Raw genomic sequence first — 25,249 nt, 5'->3', positions numbered from 1 at the left:
TATTTTCTTTTACTGAGTCTTTGAATTTGTTTTTCTTACATTTATGTTTGCTCTTAGTATTGATAGCGTTAACTCCATTTGGTTAAGATCTAATGAAGTAAAAATTTTGTTTTTGCTTGAAATAGAGTCAAGAATTTCATCTATTCTTGGTAAATGAAATTTATCGCTAACTACTTGTTTGTTAAGGGCTCTATAATCTACAACAAGTCTAAGATCACCATTCTTTTTTGGTACCAAGACCACTGGTGCAGAATACGGACTTATACTGGGGCGTATAATTTCATTTTTTTCTAATTCATGAATTTTATTTTTTAACCATTCTTTGTGCTTATACGGCACATGATATCGCTGCCTTACGACAAGATTACCAGTCGTTAAAATTTAGAGTTAATAAAATTGTATAAATATCATTTAATATTAATATGCATAAAATTAAAATTTAAAATTTCAAAAAAAATATCATATATTTTTATTTATTTACAATTACGTAATATGATCCATATTAAATTTTTTTAAGAATTGCGATTTAGTTAGAGGGTATTTGTTAATTGAGGTTTTAATGCCATTTACTAGGTTTCTTTTGGAATTTTCCCATCTATTTAAATCATTTTCCGAGATAACTTGGATTTGAACTAAACACGTCCCCTTTTTTGTTGTAATTGTATCATTTTCGTGGTTATTAGTTACCCAAATAAAACTTTCTCCTTTGTCGCAAGATATAATCTGTTCCTCGCATAACAGATTTTCAGGAATTTCATTTGACGGGATCGCAAACCATATTTCAGATTTGCTATCTACTGGTTCGATCATCTGTGATATTTGAATCCTTTGCATCGTTTTGGGAGGGATCTTTGTTTTCCGTATCGCGAACCCGTACAAATTTCTCTTCACTATTATTGTCTATTAGATTCGTACTGGCGCTATGCTGCGTCATTGCGGCATCTTGCGGCGTCACATTGGGTTTTACTACGTTTTTCCATAATTCCGCTATTTTCTTGATTTCGTTCGACCTGTACTGTCATATATCTCCTATTTTTATTTTTGCAGATTCAATACACTTATTATTTAAATTTACTTCATTTCTGCGATGTCTCTCAGAATAATTGATCAAATTTCTGATTATGCCATGTCCTCCTTGCGAGACATGAGGTTCAAAAGACTGCGACATTGTACCGCCAGAAATTTTATTTACTGTTATGTTCTCTTCGTAACCTCTGTTACAGTTTCTTAAGGTGGAAATTCCTTCCCCTACCTTAGCCGGGTAGACAAGCCTTTCGTTTACAACGTCTAATAGTACTCTATTAGACCTTAAAAAATTTGCACCGATAATGGCTTCATATGGAAAGTTATCGCATATTATAAGATTTGTCGGAAAAATTATATTATCCCTTTTTACGTCAAGGCAAATTGAACCTTTTGCATCCAATTGACGCCCTGTCAAGCTAGTTAAATTAGGATTATTAAAAGTTCATTTTTTGCGAATATTAAGAGGAAGCCTCTTGAATATGTGTGAGTTGATGATATTTGCAATAACCCCAGAGTCAATTAAAACTTTTAAGTCAATATTTGCTACACAAACATCCTTAAATATAGGTAACTTATTATTATTATCGCTACAAGACGGTACTACTATCGGTTTGGACCTATAAAACTTTCTAGGTACTCTCTGTGTCCAATGTATATTTTTAAGGGGTCTGGCGCGCTTCCCCGTGGATTTATTTCGTACGTTGGTTTCTGCAATAGGGATTCAGACAGGTATGATTCCGTAGGCATATCTAATTGATTTACATTTGTCTGTCTTTGCCATGTATTATTACGGTAATTTGGATTTCTTGCGTCAGTGCCGCTTGCTGGCGCTGACTGCCAATGCCGTTTGGCTTGAAAAATTTTCATTTCCCGTCGGCAAATTTTCGGAATTTCTTTATACCATTCTCACATTATATTGGCTTTGGCGAGTATTTGGGTTTTCAAATCGGTAATTAATTTGTCTATTGGGGGGAATTTTATACAAATTTGGTTGGTACGCGTTGTAAGGTACTGATTGGCGCAATCTTCCCTGGCTATAGCCTAGTGCACCACTGGTGCTAAAATTTGTTCTGCCAAACAAATGGTTGCCGTAATTTTGCGTTTTACCGACTGCAATCCTTTGTGTGCGATTGGGGACATAACGGCACTCTCTCGGGATGTGCCCAGGTCGATTACAAATATAGCATCTTATTATTGTCGGATTATTTTCATAACTAATTTGTTTGACGCGCTGAAAACGTACTGTTTTCTGCCTAGCGGGTTCTTGCGTTCTATTTCTTTGTGGCACTGGGGAGTTATCCCTTGAAAAGAAGTTGGGAGACGCCTGATCGCCCTTGAAGGTCAGGTTTGCGTTTTATTCGCCTAGGCTATTTATTTTTGTTTTACTGTGATTTGCCACCATCTTATCAACTTCGATCAATCGCTCTACCTCCTGAACTGCAAGATCTAATGTCTGAATATTTTTGGATATTATCATTCTATATAGTTTTGGGGGTAGCCCTTGCAAAAAGGTATTTAGCATGACTTTTTCATACAGTTCTCCTGAACCTCTTCCGTATTCTGCTTCTACTGAAATCTGGATATTACCAAGATATTCTCTTACGTTTTGTGAATGGTCAAAGCATACCATTCCGTGTTTTAATTTATTTGTGGAACTGGTTTCGATAAATCTATCTTTAAATGCCGTTAACAATTTGTCCACCGTATTTATTGGCAAGCTGGCGTCATCACCTATAGTATCTTCAATTTGCTTTAGGAAGGTTAAGGCCTGCCCTTTTAATCTTAATAGGAGCATGCCGACTATCGTTTCTAGCTCTGTTTTTGTTAATTCTATAAACTTGGCCTATTGGATATTAAATTCGTCGATATCTGATTGTCCATCGTATTGTGGAATAGATTTTGCTATTTCTATATTTTTTGCGACTAACTTTTGCACCATTAATAGTTCGCTTAATTCTTCTGACATTTTTGGTTTTGAATTAACTCAATTTTTTTCACTTAACCTATTTTTTTGGGGGGGCGGCTATTATCTCCTATGAGATATTTTAAAGGGTTTTCCTGTAATAGCTTAGCAATTATAGCCCTAATTACTTTTTCTTATATGTCTGTATCTCACCAATGATGAAATTTAAATTACAAAGTTTAAAGACTAATTAGTTCGCGTATCTTCCTCCAAATTTCTGACCTTGCCATTTGTAGCGATATAAAAAATAGACTGGCCTGTATTGTGGTAATAAAGATGACCGCGTCAAATGCAATATTATACTTTAAAGCTGTGAACTTACACCTTATAAGTTCTCCGATAGCGCCACTTATAGCGCAAAAGACTGCGCCATGTGGAATATTATTATTTAAAGCTGTGGCGATTAAGATATGCCAAATATGGCAATGAAAACTGGGGCCAAAAATTTGATGCTATGATTAAAAGTGGTATACCAATCACATCACTAACTGACGGTAAGTAAAAGACATGCACAGCTATAGTAGGTTAAAAATTCTCGGACAACCAATTCGGGAGCGCATCCCCGCTTCCTCGGGTTATCGCCTCGTTGATTACCTCTAATATTATGTAGAAATCAGATTCGTGGGAGCGCTACCGATGGAGACCTACGAACTTGTTACCTGCTGTGCGATTAGATACAGATATATAAATAAAATAAACACAAGGAGAAAAGCAATAGATTTATTAAGACTTACATTTTAGGCGTACAACAATGCTTCACTCCAACTGACGACAATAGTGGCAGAGATGACAATAATGACCAAATCTCTACAATGACTGCATAATAATAATTTGAATTGCAATGCCTGAATGCCAATAATAATGATTCTGATCTACGAATGCCTCATCATAATGCCTCCATAATAACTCTGACAAAACGAATGCGAATGCCACGAAAAACACTTTTTTTTCACTATATCACACAAATATAGCTTCTGCGCTCTACTAGCTTTTTCACGATTGGCCCAAGTCCTGTGGAGGGGGCCACTACCTAGTAATTATGTTCACAAACTCACTTCATTATGCTAACTCTCTATCCAATTTTTTGTTTTAAATATTTCGATGATTTAAACATTGACACTGCTCTTTATAACTTAAACTTCCTGAGAAACTTTGTACCTAGCATTTTTTTTATTACCAAATATCTTAGCGAAATTCAAAACCGAATAGCGTCGTTGTTTGGCTGAGGCCAAAACGCAGTTTCTCTTTTTGCTGATTAAGAATTTAGACTCTTGGAAACGGGATTTGAACTTAATTAGGGGAAGTTGGAATTATCTTTAGAAAGAAGAATTTATTTTTTGTATTTTAAACATATCACATATTACTCACAGTACATTTGGCTAAGGTGTACCAGCAAGATGCTCCCAAGTATTCCACGGTCGCCAAATGCGCCACAGAGTTCAAGTGGTGCCGTCAATCCCTGGAATACGACCCAAGGACCGGTCGACCTTAGGAAGTGACGACCCCGGAGGTCATCCGGCGTGTGGAAGACCTTGTGATGGCTGATCGTCGTTTAAAGGTCAAAGAAGTTGCAACCGAAGTTGGCATTGCCGAAGGGAGTGTTTTCAACATTATTCACGACCATCTTCATCTCTCCAAAGTGTCTGCCAGATGGGTGCCTCGAAATCTTCAAGTGCAAGATCGACAGCAGCGGATGCACCTCAGTTCACACCTTCTTGAGCTCTACAGGAGAGACCCAGAAGACTTCCATTTGCGACTTGTGACTGGAGATGAGACCTGGGTACAGCACTGGGACCCTGAGAGCGAGATCGCCTCCAAGCAGTGGAAACACAGTGAGTCGCCGCCTCCAAGGCAGTTTCGGATCCAGTCCTCTGCAGGCAAGGTGAGGGCATCAGTCTTCTGGGATTCGAAAGGTCTCCTGTTAATCAACTACTTGCCCAGAAGGTCTACCATCACTGGTGCCTATTACTCGGATCTGATGGTTAAGTTGCGCCAGGCAATCAAGACGAAGAGGCGAGGAATGCTGAATCGTGGTGTTGTCCTTCTTCATGACAATGCGCCGGTGCACAAGAAACACGTGGCACAAGCCACAATCAATCAGATGGGCTTCGAACAGTTGGCTCACCCACCCTACAGTCCGGATCTGGCCCCAAGCGACTTCCACCTGTTTCGTGCCATGAAGTCCGACCTTCGTCGAAAGCGTTTTGGTGACGATGAGGAGCTGATATCTGCCGTGGATCAGTGGTTCAATTCCCAGTCACAAGACTTCTTCCAAGCTGGAATTGCGGCACTTGAGCACCGGTGATCTAAGTGCGTTGAAGTTAGGGGAGACTATATTGAAAAGTAGTGATGGTTTTGTTTTTATGAAATAAAGTTTTGTATGCAGTTCTACGAACTTTTTGAACGCCCATCGTATTACCAACAATCAAAGTTTTAGCATGGGTTTTAATCTCAATAGATATGGATTCAAAAATTCCTTCTTCATTTCTTGACAGGTCAGGCCTAACAGAGTACGGAAGATATTCCGAAACATAAACGGCAAGGCCATCTTTAGCCATCCTACTTCGATTCAAATATTCCATCTTGTACCCAGGGAGATGCAATAGAGATTCATTTTTCGAATCAAGGAATGTCTCACAAAGACCAATAAAATCAGAGTGGCCACTACGCACTTTTATTCAACTCATCAAACGAAGAATAAAGACCCTGAACATTAAGCTGAAGCACAGAAAAACTACCACCTAGTTTGAATGCTCGATCTAAATCAGATTAGTACTAACTGAAAAATGGGGATGTGATGGTGAATTATTAGACTAACCTACTGAATTATTTATCATACTTAGAACATGAATTGGGTTATTTTGAAGCTGAAGTAGTCGCTCGCCCAAGGAGGAGATGTCATCCGAACTAGAGTCAGACAAATTCAAAATACTTACAAACTATGATCCATAACGCGCCACTCACCTCCCAGCTTGGTATCTCCATAACAATGACACGTGGACAGCAACTAGGCAAACAGAACAATACACTTAATCTGATTGAATTATATTCTGATACTTCTTTAAAACAAAATTTTCAGAATGCATCTCTAATTCAATTTTGGCTAGACATTAAGAGTGAATGTGATATTTTGTCAAATAAAACTTTAAAAGTATTGCTGCCGTTCTTATAATCTTATTTGTACGAAACAGGATTTGCTGCACTAGCTGAAATAAAATTGAAATATTGCGTTCGTTTGGTTGTAGAAGATGAGCTTTGTGTAGCCATCTCATCATTGACACCGACATTTGACAGACTTTTCGCTAATTCTAGGCAAGCACATCCATCTCATTAAAAGACAACAATTTAAAATTATTATTTGTTTCTTTGTTTGTAATAGTTTATCTTAATAAATTTCGTAGTACTAAAAATTTTCGTGTCTATATTATTTTATAAAACAAAAGGGAGGCTCCATATGATCAAATATTTTAAAGGGAGCCGTGGTAAATAAAGTTTGGAAACCACTGGTGTAACTGAACAACCGTGCAACTAACGCCTGTATAACCGAGCCCCCGTGCAACTGAACCCTCATGTACCTGAACTACCGGGCAACTGAACCCCCGAACAATTGAACCACCGTGCAACTGAACCATCGTGCAACTGAACCACTGAACTCAATTTTTCAGTGTTCAGATGAATCAGACCTTTCTGGACGTTAAGTAATAAACATATGTGTCAAGATATTTAACCTTTGTGAATCTAGAACTAATTTTGATAAGATGTCTTTGAGGAGATTGCAGCCAAGAAGGACATGGGAGGGGGACTGATTGCACTCCAACCTTTTTTTTTAACATTCCTTCAACGTGCCCTGAAAGCTTAAACTTCATACCCTCAGCTGTTCTCGACACATTGCAGATATGACTTCTTGTAAAACTAAATGCACATAGTACCTCTTGGTTTAGTTGAAGATACTCCAACATTTTCAGAACGATGCAATGGCTGATACAATCAGCCATTGTAAATATTGCTGATATTTCCTTGTCACAACCAATAAAGGAAAAAAAAAGTTTTTGATTGTGTTTGGTATTCTTCTTGACATTTCCCTAAGCTTTGACCTTAAGTTTCCATGCTTATTTTTATTTGTAGGATTAAACATGCCCTCTTTTCTTGAAAAAAAAAACCACCTTGTATGTTAACAACGGGCAAGTTGCATAACTTAAAGCCCTTGCACCAGGGGCTAGGGATTGTGAACCCTGGAGGCATAGTTATTTAACCGTTGAACTGTTTTAAATAAAATGGTCATCTCAAAATTATCAATCAAATGTATTTGGAGGAAAATACGGTGGGGGGGGAAGCCCTTTGATCACTTTTAACTCTTGAAAAGTGCACTGGAACTTTTGATTTCCAATCGAATGAGCACAACCCCCCCTTCCCCCCAAGTTCATACAAAAATCTTTTCCATAAAAACCTTATGTGTTAACATTGAATAACTAGTTTAACTTACAGCCCTTATTCCAGGAGCTGCTGGTGGCATTGTTAACCCCACAGGCATGGTTACTTGACCTTTAGACTATTTTAAACAAATAATTATTTTTGTAATTTTGATTGGATGCATTTGTGGTGAAAATGGCGGTTAAGAGGGAGAGGCTGATTGTCCTTTGATTCCTCAAAATTGAACTTGAAATTTCAATTTCCAATTGAATGAGCCTTCTCCAAAGTTTGTACAACCATCCCTTCTATAAACCTTAAGTTTTAACAATGGGTAGCTTGCTATAGCCTACAGTCCTTGCCCCAAGGACTGTGGTTTTTTTTTGTTAATCACGTTTTGTTATTCGATTGGAAATTGAAAGTTTTAGTGCCCTTTTTATAAGTCAAAAGTGATTGGAGATTAGTTCCCTTAGAACTAATTCTGTAATTATCTGTAAGCTCAATGAGAACTGAGATATTTTTGGACTAAAATGCACTCTTTGAGGTATCTCCTCTACTCCCTAGCTACATAACACTCAGAGAACCCATTGAAGAAGTTTAAGTACCTTTTCAAGTTTGTAATTTATCTATTGCTTAAAGATAATGTTTGTTGTTGGGAAGCATAAAACATTTTTCGCGTGGGTTTTCTGAAGGGAGGGCGGGGAGTTTCAGGAGGATTTTAAATGAGAAGAACATATTGCACGGAGGGGGACAAGACTCACACATTAATTTCTCTTTTCTAATTTCCTTAGAACTTCTCAACAAAACCAAAAAATAACAGAACTCAAATAAAATATTCAAATTTGGAAAACCATATTTTCCGTGAGGGGGTATCTTTAGGGAGGGTTTTTCCATGGGAGAGGGGGAGGGGATAAACGCCAAATCCGTAAACAGTGATAGGGCAAAGGGAACCCCCATTAACAGATATAAAAAAGGAAAAATAAATCTGGCTTTAAGAGTTTGTGATACCCAATTTTCTTTGTTTTTGTGACAACAAAACAGAGCCTTTTTTATTAATCATCTTGACACTCATTTATATCATGACTTTAAAAAGCAAACAATTTGAACAAGGTTGAACATGCAAAAGATTCTAAATTGTGTTTTACCCAATATAAGTATGGTAATTGAGTTGCACGAGAGTTCAGTTATGCAAGGGTTCAATTGCAGGGTGGTTCAGTTGCATGGTGGTTCAGTTGCAATGGAACCAAACGAAATATAAATTGAACTAAATAAATTTTGCATGGCAGGTAAACTGAAATAAACAGATGGGTAGGCCCTCCAGCACAAGTGCACACAGCCAAAATTTTGTGCGCAATAAAAGGGTTTTTAAAAAGCACCAGTCTTATTCAACATTTATTCAAGTTATCCCCCTTATATTAGTCAAAGAGACCCACTCACTAATAAAATTGAAAACAAAGGCCATAAAATGAACTTTATTCTGATTTTGAACAAAGAAATACCCCCCCCCCCCACCAAAAAAAACAGACACAGGCATACTTAATAGGTACCTCAACTCTACCCCAAGAATTTTTCTTTCAACATTCACACACTTGTACAGAGAAGGAATAGGGGTTCTATCCCATATTGAAGATAGTGGCCTTCAAATGTTCTGTTTCGTTTTTTTTTAGCAGGCAAAATCTTGACGTTTTGACTTTAGGACTAACCAATCAAGTTAAGACCATAAATAGATGCTGTCATAGTCCTCCATTCACATCACTGATAAAGACTTAGTAGCCTCAAAAATATTTGCAACACAAGTAAACAAAAAAAGAAAAAACTTTTGAAACACTACCCAATATGATTTGGGACACAACAAAAGGATGAAGAAGAAATAGTGTTGGGTTTCTATTGTGGGTATGGTATACTGTTCACCTGCCACTAGACTTCCCTAGTACCAATACTCATGGAGTGAATTTCAGACGCATGAAAAACAATCCCTTTCCATAGAATTATTTCTTTAGGCCTACACCTATATTAGCCTGTACCGAAACCCACTACTGATCAGAAAAAAGAAGTCCATGCATGTTACTAAGTTTTTGTTAGACAAAATGGCAATGACCCTACTTAAGACCATTTGAAGAAGAAGGCCCATTGAATTTTGGATGGATTGGAAATCTACATAACTTTTGGTGAGAGATGAAATGTAAGGGCTTTTTTTGCATTTCAAGTCTTTTGGTCTCAAAGGATCAAAATATTCAGAGTCAAGTAACTGGGCTGAATGAAAAGTATAACAAGTCTTAAGTGACCACAAACAAAAATTTTTGGTCCATCTCTTGGGCAAAATAGTATCTTATCAAGCTTTTTCTGTGCACAAGGGCTCCCTTGACCCATTACCATATTTATATAACATTAAAGCTTTCAACAAAATATAGGAAAAAATTGTTCCTTTTTTGGATCAAGCAATAGAAAACAGAATTTTTTACACATTAACCCCTTTCGCTAGACATAGTATTTTGAGTCTCCTTGCCCTTCAAATGCTCTCTGGAATTTTTAGCTCAATCCCTGCAGTCATTCCTGAGATATTAAAGATATGCTCTTTGGATAGCCTGGGTGAATATACTGTCTTTTCATTTCCTTCACTACTTATCATGAATAGAAAAATTCAGTCCTTCACAAAAAATGAAGGACTCTTGAGGGACTCATTCCCTCCCCAACAATCCAAAATTTTTAGCTCAACCCCACCTATTATACCCAAATTGTGAAAAATATGCCATTTGAATAGCCTGGATACATGGTTCCTTTAGTTTACCTCTGCCCTTCCCCTTGGGTAGAAATTCGAGATCCCCTTGGCCCCCTGAAAATTTTAACTGAATCCTCCAAGCTGTTACAAAGATTATACAGATGTACTATTTCTATAACAAGTTACATTGTTATCAGATATGCTATTTTCATCACTTAGCAGCACAAAGTGCTGAATGATTTACCTTACTACTTAACCATGAATAGATTATGGGTTGCATAGAGAATTATAGCAGGGCTGCAATAGGCTCGAGAAGTCAAAAATAGGGACATTAGGGACTTCTTTTGGTCAAAAAATGGACCTTTAGGGACCTTTCTGACACAAAATAAGAACCATATGGATCTGGTCCAGCTGTCATTTAGTATATAAACGCCACTAATGCAAGATCATACTGGATATTCAAACCAATCTATCATAAATCTGAAACCAGGACCATTGTCTGTAGGATCATCTTCTAGAAAGACATGGGTAATATCAAGATGGTCCAACCCCTTGGCTTTCTATATAGAACTTCTCATCTTTCTTTTTCTCTTGATTTTCAACTATGAAGGTACAAAAATTCAAAAAATACCCAAGTAACTACTTTGATTAATGACCAGAAAATCATCACAAGACCAAAACATTTCAAAAAATCTTTTTTTTTATTTTTGCTGTTATCTCTGGCTTTGGCTTTGCTTCCTTTAGACTTGTCAAAAGTGCAGTTATCAGTAACTGCCTTTATTTCTGCATATGTAAGTACCTTCAACAGCTGCTGATTCTTTTCTCTGTTCTGTTTGCAACAAAAGTGACCCATCTAACATGGTTTGGGCAAGCTCAACTTCAATCAGGTCTTTCTTTTGAATGCCCATTTGAAGCTGATTTCTGGCTTCTTCAAGCATCTCGTCAGTAGCTTGCTCTGTGTACTCACTGGCTTATTTTATTTCTTGTAGTGACTTTTCAAAAGCATCTATTCTTTGTTTGCTGGAATCAAGTTCAGCAAGCATTTGCTTTTCTTTTTCTGCAAGCTTTTATTGTTCTTCTTTAGTCCTACTCTTTTTCTCCAGCTCTATCTGGTTCTCAAGATAACTTTCGTAATTTGAAATAAAATTCTTGTTTCACAGTTGTTGTTTTTATTAATGACAGGGAGAGTACTTTACTGCTGAAAAAAGTAGCCTGCATATGTCCTATTTGCTTCAGCACAATTTGCAAAAAAAAAAGTTTGAATACAAGACTTGACCTTGAAACATCAAACTTTGTAGTCTAGGCCCAGAGCAATATGCCATGAGGCATTACATAAGTATAGCAATCTAATCTTTTTTGCCTTTGGTTTGGGCTATAAACCTCTAATGAAGGGTTTTCAAACATGGTGATTCCAGTGGTGTACTTTAAGATCTGAGGACATTTTTGAGAGGTTTCAGACGTGTTTTTTTTTTACTGCAAAAGAAAATTTATGATACTAGAAATCAATATTGAGCTAAAAGTGAATAACAGTTGCCACTCTTTTAGTTGAGTATTTTTAGCATTAATCTTTTCTAAACCATTTTTTTAAATTTTCCATTACTATGGCCTGGGGATTGTTCTTTACTAGGTTTCAGCTACCATAGAAACAATGACATAAGGATTAGGTATGCCAGGGTTTGACATCAATGGCTGCTTCAGTGAAGTTATTAGTCTATTAAGAGCAAGCAGATAAAAATGTCAAATCTCCAGGAATCTAAACAAACAAATACAAAAAAAGCATGACAGCTTAAGTGACTCCAGAGGCAAAGGACATCAAATCTCTTCATCCATTTTTATCAAGAAGACTCAGATGCCATACTTCTGAAATTATTCTACAGTCTTAAGGACATTAACGAGACTTCTTAGCTGAAGTATTAGCATGGCTTAACCTGGCAAAAAATTAATTTTAGTTACTAGAGAGCGGTTTAAGGACTTTTAGGGACCTTCTCAAGTTTTAGGGACTTAATAAACCTAGTGGCAGAGTGGCAGCCCTGTTAGAGTGTAAAAACATTTAACTTGATTCAAAAAGACATTTTCAGGCCTCCCATTCCTCTGCCCCTATTCGCATATAGGAATTTGCAGTTCAATTGACCCCAACAGCATTCCCTGAGAGTTAAAAGGTGATGCCCCAAGTCATTCCAAAGGCATTGCAGAAATGCTATTTTCATAACCTAGCACCATATAGAGTCTTAGGATTAATCTTGCTGCTAGGATGGATTTTACTTGGATACTTCTAGTGCTAAAATGTTTAGACAGATTGGAGACAAAAATTTTAGCTCTTACCTCCCAAAACACAAAATCTGAAGTCCCTTACCCTCCCCACACTACTTGTGAGTTTACCTTCAAAGTCTTTCCCAAGTTACTGCAGATATGCTATTTTGGTAACCCGGATAAGCATACTGTCTTTAGATTTACCTTTGCCATTTACCCTCAAAGTCAAAATACAAGATCAACTTGACCCTATAATACCTCCTAAAAGTTTCAACTTATCTTCCAAGTTATTCTTGAGATATTGCATGACAACCCCATTTAACTGAACCTTTGTTAAATTGAAGCTCCATACAACTCAACCCCATTTAGCTGAACCCTTGTTCATCTGGGCCCCCATTTAAATCAACCCTTATGTAACTCACCCATACTGAAGTCAAGTCCTGTTTCATTGAAGTCAGCCCAAGGCCTAATAATAATTTTGGACTAGTGCTATTTAGAATCTCAAAATTTGCTTCTCACTTTGTTAGAATTTTTGTAGCTCATATTACCTATTTGGGCAAGCTAAACTAATTTGGACCAAAGACAAAGAACCAAAAGAATCTTGTTGTGCATGGCAAAGTTAATAATTGTTCTATTCAAGTAGGACTTTGTCCAGTTTCCATATAAATGACCAGATTTTGATTTCTTTTCCTCTGCACTTGGTCAAATATACAATTATTTATTTATTTTGATGTGTGAATAGGGAGGAGCGGGGTGGTGAATTTGAGTCATGGCACTAAGATTAGAAATAGCTTTTTCTCTGGTCAGGCTTAAATTTAAAAGGATGTAGTCTCTAGTCTAAGAATACACAAAAGTCAGAAAGAATTTGAAGAAAAATTGAGAGGTACTGGGCCAAAGTTTTAAAGACTCAAAAAGTTCTGCTGAAAAAAAAATCTAAAAGAATGTTGTGGCAGTAGCAATTATTATACTTGCAAGCAGTTTTGATTAGTAAACTAATTGTCTTCTTATTTGGAGATTTTGAACAAAGTATGCTAGTTAATGCATGTGTTTGAGGTGGGGGAAATAAAATACTAATCCCAAGAACTTCAAATGGTTACCCATTTCAGTGCCCCTGTGATGTTCTAGTGACTGGCTAGGGCTGGGGAAAAAAGAAAGAAAAAGAAGACATATACAGGTATCAAGTACTTTTTGTAATTTCCAAACATTTGTTTTGTAATTAATTTTAATATTGAAATGAACATAATTAGCTTCTATCATTAACAAATCAGCTTTGTATTTGGGTGAATTTTTTTAACTTGGTAGTTTTTTTCAAAACTTTTTTTTTCACTTGCAAAGGTGACTGGGAAGGAGAGTATTTGAGAGAGGAATTTTGTACAGTAGTTCAGGGGTTTTTGGTCATGGATATTTCAGTGAGAAACCTTTATATGGTTTCAAGCCTTTACACTCCAAAAACGACACTAAAATTGGATTTTGGTGCCACTGGGCATTTTATGATGGTGTTGTCATGACAAAATTATAAAAAGCATGTAAATATGAATATTAGATTTCAAATAACATTAAATTGGACTCTATAATATTCTACTACCCTATTAGTACTAGAGAAATAAAAAAGAAAAAGGAAGACTAATAAGCATTTAAAGCTCTTTTTAAAAGTTCCCAGAAATTTTTCCTACTACAAATTTTTACTATTAATTTAAACAATAGCTGTCATTTCTGAGTCAGCATTAATGGCAAGCATTTTTTACAAGACAATGTTTTTTTACGTTTTTAAGATTTTGGCTACTATGGGCTTTCTCTGTTACTAGAGTGCAGCTATTGCTGCAAACATGACCTTCAAGCATGTTTGGGCCCTGGGCATGGAAAGCTTTGCTAATTTTCAAAAATAGGAGACAGAATTATAATCTGTTGTTTTTTAGAGGGGGGATAGTTTTATATTAAGGAATTAAAACAAATAACCAACAAATAAAGACCATTTGAATCTAGTCAGCTTCATCACCTGCAACAAAACAGACTGTATTACATTTTGCAGTTATATTGTGGATTAGAGTGAAATTTCTATTTCAAAATGATTCTTATCCAAATACAGTTCATGCTGTTTCCATAGCTGCCAATAGTGTAATAAAAATGTTTAAAGATGATGTGAAAGTCTACAAGTCAGTCATGAGTGAACATGAGATTTCTTTACTTCAAGAGGAATTTGTTGCTCTGGGCCAGTGGTGTACTGCAAACTATGTTCATTAATGAAACCAAGTGCAATGCTGTGCACTATTTGCATAGACTCCCTCAACATTACTTTGTTGTTGAGGTTTTACTTTGTCAACCATTACTTTGTTGGTGATAAATCAATTTCAAGCATGGAATATGTTCAAGACCTTAGGGTTTGCTTTGATTCAATACTCAAATTTGATAAACATGTATTGGATATCACCCATAAGGCAAATAACCAATTACTATGTCTAAAGCATACATTTTCTAAGTTTAATCTTCATTCATTGATTTCACTTTATGTATCCACTGCATGTCCAATACTTGAGTATTGCTCATCAGTATGGCATCCTCTTAATAAGAGAGATAGAGAGAGGGTTGAGAGAGTGCAATGTAGATCCACCAAACTCATACCTTACCTGAGACATCTACCTTACCACCAGAGAATGCAGAGACTACAGTTGCCTAGTGTTCAGTTCAGACGTGATAGAGCCAACCTAATAAATACATTCCACATTGTTAGGAACATTGATAATACCACTCCAACTCACTTTTTCACTTTTACAGAATACAGTAGTACCCATCAACACCAACACAAAATTTACCCACCATGTTCACAGAAAAGATTAGGCCAAAACTCTTTGTCTAGCTGAGTGTGGAAGACTTGGAACTCACTTCCATTAGAAATAGTTGCAAGTACCACAGTTCAGTCTTTCAAAAGTAGTTTAGCCTCTAGAGATTTCTATACTAGGTATTATCACAATCCATTTTGAGAATATTTTTACTTTTGTATTAGCTGATTTGTGACCAGTATGTTTTCAGTTATTTTGTAGGCTTACTTTTCAGTATGTTTCAATTATTATCAGATATGTTTCAGTTAGTTTGGTATGTTACTGTATGTTTCAGTTAATATGTTTTCAGGGTGTGTTACTTTTTATAGAATTGTATGTGTTTATTATGTTGTCAGCATTGTCATAGACTTTTTTATAATTATTTAGTCCAACAAGCTTAATAAGGCTTAATGTATTTTGGTACTAATAAACAAAAAAAAAATTGTTTTCAGCTTCACAACTTTGCTTAATGCCAATTTATAAGGTTTTAAATATATACAAATACATTATCTCAATTAAAAAAAAAAATTGATATGGCTTAAAATTCTACTCAAATAACAGGAATTGCATTTTCAGAACTGAAGCCAGAGAAAAAGAAACTGATAACTGAAAATATAGTGAGATATAGTGAGACAAAAATATAGCTGTCAAATTTATGGGTGCCCACTACTGCCAAAAATTGTAGAGGTTCCCATGGAAGTTTTTTTTTTACCTTTCCGTAGCACATATAAATGAAACTAAAAAAAAACAAAAAAACTCAAATTGGGGTCAGAAGTTGAACTGCAGGTTGACAAATACTATGCCATATTCTTTAGTGACAAAAAAAGCAAGGTGCCATATTTGTCAGTAGGATTCAGGACTTTCCTGACAAAGGACAGTCTAAACTAAATTTTTCAAGCGGATTAGAATCACAGATCACACTTTGAAATAGCAAAATGTTGATGACATTCACACTGTCAACAAATCTTTGCTGGGCCATTAAAACTGATAGGAAGTGTGCCATTTCAGATAGTGTCTGGAGATGCTATTCCTGTGGCATATGTGCAACACTTGAAAAAAAAGAAGATTTATGTGATCTAGGTCACAATATCACACTCCTTGTGATTAACCAATTTTGTTATACTAAATACTACATACTTGAAACAATTTTGTTAGTTTTATTACTTCTAATTTTTGAATGGTGTTTCATACTTATATACATTAAATGAAGTTGAAAAAAAAGCAAAGAAACAAGAATATATATGTTGAATACACCAGGTTCCACCCACAGGTATTCCCCAAGTATTTTGACATGTGTTAAATACACCAGGTTCCACCCACAGGTATTCCCCAAGTATTTCAACACATGTCAAATTGGGTTCCGACTTGCGTCGAAAACAGGGAACTTCTTGGTTGTGTCAAATTTGTAGGTGAAAATGCTCTAATTTTTTAAAATCAGACTTTTGTACCCTTTTCAGATAAAACTTCAAACTTCTCATCAAACAATTGGATTCCTAGATGTTTTTCCTACATACCAAAACCCTTTTCAAGCCAAAAGTCTTTAAATTAGGACTTATCAAGTAGAAAAACTGGTTTTTTACAAAAACTGTCAAATCATCAGTAGCCTACCTTTACCCTTGGTATAGACCTATCATGCAGGCAATTTCAGGACCCTCTAGAGGGAGAAGGAATAGAGGTAGGTACTTCAAAATACCTTCCCAGGACATACTTTAGCCTGTAGACCCATCCCTGACAGTTTCATTTTCCTAACCTAACCCCTTTCCAATATAGCCAAAAGTAGAGGTAAATTCTACTTTAGCTACTTTTGGCTATCTTGGAAAGCGGTTAGGTTAGGAAAATGAAGCTTTCATGGGGGTGTTTACAGGCTAAAGTATGTCCTGGGAAGGTATTTTGAAGAACCTACCTCCACTCTTTCTCCCTGTAGAGGGTCCTGAAATTTGCCTATTTTGACAAAACAATATTTTATCATAATTTTCAGTTAGCAGTTCCTTTTGGTAAAATTCTACTTTAGCTACTTTTGGCTATCTTGGAAATGGGTTGGGTTAGGAAAAATGAAACTTTCAGGGATGGGTCTACAGGTTAAATTATGTCCAGGAAAGGTATTTTGAAGCAGCCACCTCTAATTTTTCTCCCTCTAGAGGGTCCTGACCTTTGATGACCTTTAAAAATTGGTAAATTTGCAGGTGGCACAATAATTTAGCTAGGATGAAAGTGAAAACATCATTTGATGCTTTTTTTATGCTCTTTCATAATTAAATAATTGCTTCTTCCAACCTCATTTATTGGGCAACACAAATATCCCTAATATTTCAAGTTTTCAAATGCTGTTGACAAAAACAGCACTGAATTTTGCAATTTGTAACTTTGCCATCGACAATTCAGGGTATATATTTGCACATTAGGGGGGTGGGGTGGGTAAATTTCATGGTAACTTTGCAGTGGGCTGTATAATTTAGCTAGGATGAAAGTAAAACATCATTTGATGCTTTTTTTATGCTCTTTCATAATTTATATAAAATACTTTTGGGGCCCCACTAAGGGCTCAAGATGCAATTTGCAACAGAAGCAATTATTGTATTATGAAAGAGCACAAGAAAGGCATCAAATAACATTTTCACTTTCCTACCAGCTAAATTATTGTGCCACCTGCAAATTTACCTAAAAATCTGTGTGTTATAAAAGTAAAACCTTGCAAAATAGATCTTCTACTTAAATGAAATACAACAAAATTGTTTTCAGTTTCACAGCATTGCTCAATCCCAATTTATAAGATTTTAAAGATATGCAAACACATTTCCCAATTTATGGAAAAACATATATTGATATGGCTTAAAATTCTACTCAAATAACAGGAATTGCATTTTCAGAACTAAAACCAGAGAAAAAGAAACTGATAACTGAAAATTAATGTAAAATGTTGTAGGTAAAAAAATTTTTTTTTAAGGTAAAAAAATTAAGGTAAACAATTTTAACAGGTATAGACCTGTAATGTAGGCAAACTTCAGGACCCTCTAGATGAAGAGGGAGTGGAGGTAGGTACTTCAAAATACCTTCCTGGGACACACTTTAGCCTGTAGACCCATCCCTGAAAGTTTAATTTTCCAAACTTAGCCCCTTTTCAAGATAGCCAAAAGTATACATTAGGAAATGTATTTGCATATTTTTAAAACCTTATGAATTGGCATTGAGAAAGTTGTGAAGCTGAAAACAATTTTGCTCCACTTCATTTAAGCAGAAGATGCCTAGGCCTATATACCTTCCTATACCCTACATAACCCTTTGACTGGAAATTCAAAGGGCTAGTGCCCTTTTTAATAGTCGAAAGTGATTAGAGGGCAACTAACACCTCTCATGCCCACCTTTTCCCCAAACACGTCTAATCAAAACTTTGAGATAGCCATTTTATTCAAAGTAGTCTTAAGTTCTAGAAATTAGGTCTTTGAGGATGACAACCCCCCCCCCAAAGCCCTCCGGGTAAGGGTTGTTAATTATGCCCAGGGGGCATATAAGATTTTTATATAATGCATTATTGTAGAAACTTCAATAAGGGCTCATTCAATTGGAAATTGAAATGGCTAAATGCCCTTTTTAATTGTCGAAAGTGATTGGAAAGCAACTAACACCCCTTCCACAACCACCATTTCCCCAAGCACATCCAATAAAGATTTTGAGATAGCCATTTTTCCCATGCAGTTCAATGTTCAGGAAATTATACCTTTGAGAAGGACACACCCCCACAGTGTTCAGGGCAAGGGTTATAAGTTATGCCCTTGGGGCATATAAGGTTTGTATTGAAATCTTTGTCAAAGAAACTTGAAAAAGGGCTCATTTGATTGGAAATTCAAAGGGCTACTAACCTTTTTAATTGTCGAAAGTGATTTGAAGGCAACTAACCCCTCTCTCTACATAAAATATACCTTTAGCCTATGTATTATGGAGGCACTGGTAAAGTGAAGTCATGTAACTATAGGAATGAGATAAGTAGGAATTTTATTATTTTGAGATGATGTTCAGACTCATTAGGGTTCCTTTCCAATTCTCCCATGGTCTTAAGTATTAACCTAGGCAACTGCCAAAAAAGGAAATATGCAAGCCCTTTGACAGATCACCAGCCTTACCAGGTGCTGTTTTTTAAGAAGACTTACTTGCTGAGAAGAGCACTGGTAGAACATCGTCTATTTTTGTATTATTACAGCCAAAAGAAATTTGAAATAGCCAGGTAAAGGTAAGTCCAGACAGTGTGGCCAGATTGTGAACAAAAAAGTAAGCCGCAGCCTTTGAAAAACAAGCCAAAAATAAGCCAGACAATTTTTTGCCCTAAATCTAACTTTACTTTAATGGTGTCCAAGTTTTGAAAGCCGTTTTATAGAAATACTCACCACTATTCAGGCCCTTTGATCCTACTGACATTATCCACCTTTCAATTCGGTCCCTGGTTTGTGGAAGTTCAGTTCCAGTGTAGAGATTATTTTGAGGCTGCATTTAGTAGAATTGCAATAAACCGCTACCCCATGTGGACTTCTAGAGACTTTACAGAACTTACTGCGCGCTAGGTTCAGAAAATGCTCGACCGTGCTTACTTTCCTGTCCAACAGTTCGGGGAAAATTATTGACGAGGACGCCCACCGGCTGGATTTCTCCTGTGTTAGTTCGAGCACTGTCCGTGTGTGCGCTGCAATTTCAGTATCCCATAATTTCACTGAGTCAGACCTCCGATTACTATAATGATACTCTGTGACCCAATGCGGCACAACTTTCAATGCCTGCCCCAGGCCCTGGGGGGCAGTGAGGACACCTGAATTTTTGCTATCTGACTTTTGAGCAATTTTTAACTTAATGGCTATCTCAAAATTTTTATTGGATGCATTTGGGGAAAAGGAGCATGGGGGGTCTAGTTGCTCTCCAATATCTTTTTACTCTAAAAAACTGAACTAGAACTTTCAATGTCCAATCAAATGAGACATCTCTGAAGTTTTTACAAGTATCCCTTCAATAAGAGCCATATATTCCCCAGGGCGTAACTTACAACACCTGCCCCTGGGCCCTGGGGGGGGCTGTTTTGACCCTTGATTTTTTTTTATTTTATATTTTAACTATTTAAAAAAAAAGCTATCTCAAAGTTCTTATCGGATTGTTTTGAGTAAAAAAGGTAATGGAGGGGAGGGGGGGCTAGGTGTCCTCCAATCCCTTTTGACTCTTAAAACTGAACTAGAACGTTCAAGTTCCAATAAAATTAGAACTCTATGAAGTTAATATTAGCATCCCGGCCATAAGACTCATATATGCCCCCAGGGCGCACCTGAAACTGAATGCCCTGGGCCCTGGGTGGTTGTGTTGGCACCAGAATTTTTTTTATATGATCTTTGAACAATTTTACTGGAAACATTTAGAATTTTTATAGGATGCATCAGGAAAAAAAGATGTTTGGGGGGGGGAGCTGGCTACCCTCCAATATCTTTTTATGCTTAAAAAGTTAACTAGAACTTTGAATTTCCAATCAAATGAGCCCTCTCTGAAGTTTATATGAGTATTCCTTCCATTAGGCCTAATGCCCAAAACCTCCCCCCCCCCCATGGAAAAAATTCATACATCTTTCTCAATAGCAAATACTTTATATAAACAATGGACAAATGTCATAACTTAAATACCTTTCTCCCGGGGTTTTGTGGGGTCAAGTTACACTTGTAGTTATGTTATTCCGACTGATTAAATCTTTTAAAAATTAACATTTTCCTGGTTAATTTTTATTATAAGCCCACCCAGCATGAGCAGTCTAGAGGAGAGTATGGAGGAGTTGAATTCGAATTTAATTGGGGATCAATCACCCCAGGGTTAAACTAGAATTCCTCCCCTCAATATAGGAACAAATTGAATCCCAAACTGCAATCCGTGATTTCAAACAGCTCTTAAAAAGGGAATTTAATGGATATGCCCAAGTATATGTTGATCGATCTTTAAGTGAAGAGGGATGTGGAAGTGGATGCTTTTTAAAAGAGCTCAGCCTATGCATTGTGAAAAAACACAAGGCGGGGACCAGCACACTAACAGCTGGAGTAGCTGCAATCAATTTGTGCTTAGAGACCCTAATTAAACTGAAACAGAGCAATTAACATATAGTAATATTCTCTGACTCTAAATCTGCTCTCTATATCCTATGAAACACTAACTTTGAAACACTGGGCATAGGCCTACATCAAACCAAAGAAAACCTAAGCAGCCTTGGAAGATTAGGCTTTGTTACTAAATTTCAATATGTACCTAGTCATCTAGGTAAAGAAGGAAATGAAAAAGCAGACAAGATAGCAAAGCAAGAAGCAAAAAGCCAAATGGAACCAGTGAAATCTCTAACTATAAGGGATACAACTAGATTATTACTAAAAACATTGCTTGAATTAAAGCCACCAAATTTATCCCCCTTTCCAGCCACTACACAATCAGTCTGGTCCAAATGCCTTTGTTCATATAAAGCTAATTTCAACCACCACTCTCCTTCATACAAAATAAAGCAGCCAAATGGAGAAATTGCCAATAGCCCATTTTGCAGGTACTGTAAAAACACAGAAGAAACCCCAGAGCATATACTGTTGAATTGTAAAATACTGGAAAGAAAACTGTCAATGGATCTAAATCTACAACACCATACATAGTAGGTCAAAATACGCTGACTATATTGAATTAGATAAACCCTACTATGATGTTACCTCACATTATTAGCTAATAGCTGATTTACATCTTTCCATATTCATCCACATTTTGAATATTAATAAGCAGTGTTTACAACAGAAACTATGTAGTAGGCTAAGGGATTATCTCATTCAATAAAAATTGAATTCTCCCAAGAAGAAGTGTATGAACTTATCATGAGAAAAGAAGAACAAATTAAAGATTTGGATATATTGTCAACCCAGCCCAGAAAGAAGAGGGGTCAATGATCTGATTTTCAGGACACTTGCATTGATTGTCTACAGTTGATTGATTAAATTTAATATAACAATGAACCTTGTTTATTTCAAAATCTGAAAGGTTTTTTTCTAAATAACAAATCTATAGGATAACTGCCATAGTTGCTGTCTGTTAAAGGTAATGTCTCATGTTTAATTATCAATGTTGTGGTCAAGATTTGTAGACCCTTGGCCAAGATTGATAATTCTGAAGATTAGTAGTGGTCAAGATTAAAGTCTCAGCTGCCAGGTAAAGGACATAATGCTTTCTAATCAGAGATACAGCTCAGATTAGGCACTGGCTAATCACTAGGAGTCTTACCCTATAGGCCCAGGCTACAGCAACAGTAACAAAGAAATCAGACATCAAAGCAAGGGTAACTCTTCTACTTATCCTGCTCCTGTACTTATATATCTCTTTCTGATATTTTCATTAGTATTATATGGTACTTTATTACATATTAGCTATTAGCCTATATTATATATAAATAATTTCTCTAGTATTTAACTATAGGCTAACACATTGGTAAAAATGAATAAAAGTGAGTCTGAAACAAGATTGATTGCTTCAGATTTGCTTGTCATAAGCTGATGCTCAGCACTGCTAAAAATGGGGGTGCAAACCAGTCATGTACACCAGCTATTTTTCTGTGGCATGTACACAATATGCTGGTAGCCAATGCATTGAGGTACACACCTCAATGCATTGGGTACCCCCCATACCAGTTAGGGTTTCATGTACAACCATCAACATATAATGTACTCCTTCACCACTGTAGTAGTATACCACAGGATCTGTACCTCATAATTTGATACCTACATCTAACCAAGTGTACTACTCCATATATAGCATAGCAGGACCTACTCCATATATAGCATAGTAGGACCTATGCCATGTTCAATGTAGTACTGATTGTGAGGTGTAGCACTCAAATTCTTAGGTGCTGATCCTGTGGTGTACTACTGCAGGGGTGAAGTAGTGCATTATATTGATGGTAGTACATAAAACAATTAACATCCCCAAGTGCCCTATAGTGATTTTCACTTTTGCATGTATTCTAAGAAAACCAATGACCAATTTGCTTCTTCTTTTGAGCATATTTAAACTGAAGGGATGCAAAGAAAACCTCAAAATATAAATAAATGTATTTTCTCAGACTAGGCCTGGACAAAAAGTGAAAATTGGTATGGGGGTACCCAATATATTGGGGGCAGTACTCAATGCATTGGGGTGTGTACCCGGACGGCTAGGCTGTCTACCCAATCTGTTTTTACAGAGATACAAACCACAGAAAATAGCTAGAGTGTACATGACGACTCCTGGACGACTCACATGAACTAAACAGTTAAATAGGATCTGTAGAGGTTACAGACATGCCTGTTATGAGTTTGATTCTTGGCGTTATTCTACACTAATAAGTAACAGCTAATATACTGTACCTTCAGCTGTAGTTCAACCCCACGACTTAATGGCTTTTTATGCTTTTTATGCTGTTGTTACGAAGCCTCGTGTCTCTTAGGATTTGAAAACTTCACCGCAGTGCCGCGGTTAGATTCGTATTTTGACCATAGAGTTAAAACGTGATTTTGACCTTTCGTGAGCATTCGTTTGTTTGTTCATTCGAAAATCGGATGAATTGCCAAATAATTTAAATTCTTCCCGAAAAATTAAATCACGCCAAGAAATAAGCCAGTTCAAAATAAAAATAGCCAAGTTTTAAGCCACAAGCCAGTTCCAAAAATTTTCACGCCAGTCGCCAACAAAATAAGCCAGTTTGGCGTAAAATAAGCCAATCTGGCCACACTGGTCCAGATTATTTTGGATTTTATTCTGTTTCTTCAAGAGAGAAATCTACTACTCATGCTTAGCAGTGTTTTTGACTCAAAGAATTTATAAAAAAAAGAGTTTATATTTTAGATGTTTCAAAAATTTATATCTCTGTGTTTCAAAGAGTTTATACTTTATATCAAAGAGTATGGGAAACTATATAGTTTCCCATACTCTTTGCTTTATATCTCTATGTTTGAATTTCAACCAATCTAAAATGTTGTGGTCCTTGGAAGAAAGACGGTAGGTGGCTTTTACGATTTGGTTGCATTTTTCGGTAGGATTGTTTTGAATTTGGTATTAAGTTTTTGGAGGGGTCCAAGGGATTTACGATTAAAGTACAACATCTAAAAAATTCAGAAGACAAACTTATAGGAGCAGGGCGTGATTCTTGAAGAAAAAATTGATTTTGCTTATTAATTTTTGCAAACTTAACTCCAATCTAAGGGGATTTCGGGAGAAGCTCGAAAGTAATGAAATGCGTTTAATTTTGAAACTAGGGGAATTCATTAATCAATCAGATATTAATTTCATTTTGACTTAAGATATTTTTATTCATCAGCCTTTACTTCTCCCATCCTTTCAAGCTCCGTACGAAATCCTATTAATTTTACAGCGGTGATAAAAAAAAACAACTGGATAAACTTTGCAGTCCATGTACTTAACCACTAAGTTTGAGCTGCACGGATAAACTGTCTCACCGACATGGCGAAATATATATTTAAGAATGATAAAGTGAAGACGCAAAATTGTGGCTTATTAATTTTCTTATAATTACAAAAAAATATTTAAGAATAAACAAAACTACCAAAAACATATACTGCAATCTGTACAGTAAAGCTGAGAAATATCTGAACTCATTTACATTTATTTCACCTTCCACTGCTGTTTAAATTGCGAAAAAAAAGTTGAAAATAATCTACAAAAAGCAGCAAAAAGAGACTTTAAAAGACTGGCTGGAAGTGGAACTGAGTTTCATCCTCTTTTTGTCGTGTCACTATTCTGGTAAATTTCAGGACTGGAAATAACACACTGGAAACAACAACGACGATTACAAAGGGCTTAAATTTTTCACTTTGAAAATGACATGGATAGGTTAGATCCAAAAAAAATCAACCGCAAGATAAATGGCCAAAACAAATGCAGCTAGTCAGTTTCTATTATAGGGGTATTTATATACACATTCCATTTCATTCATATTGTTGCTTAGTTGTCCTGGCAGACACTACTACTTCAACCGTCTATCGTAACTTCAGGGCATTTCATTTCAAGTCGTATTTCAATAATGAAAGCAAAAAT

The 25,249-nt window shown here is 36.2% G+C and overlaps 1 protein-coding gene across 1 annotated transcript in view; it reads right to left on the bottom strand.

Moving 5' to 3' along the window:
- The window catches only part of pns (DENN domain containing pinstripe), a 228,216-nt gene extending 208,799 nt beyond the window's left edge, over positions 1–19,417 (bottom strand). Inside the window, exon 1 of the mRNA XM_089094997.1 lies at positions 19,327–19,417. The gene's annotated coding sequence lies outside the window, so the exon portion shown is untranslated. The remainder of the gene's footprint in view (positions 1–19,326) is intronic.
- Between the last annotated feature and the right edge of the window lie 5,832 nt (positions 19,418–25,249).

Source organism: Artemia sp. Qi Xiang Cuo, chromosome 9 (assembly GCF_049724085.1).
Source record: "Artemia sp. Qi Xiang Cuo chromosome 9, ASM4972408v1, whole genome shotgun sequence".
NCBI classification, from domain to species: Eukaryota; Metazoa; Arthropoda; class Branchiopoda; order Anostraca; family Artemiidae; genus Artemia; species Artemia sp. Qi Xiang Cuo.
Note: the sequence above shows the minus strand (reverse complement) of the source record. Positions and strands in the feature narration are given on the sequence as shown.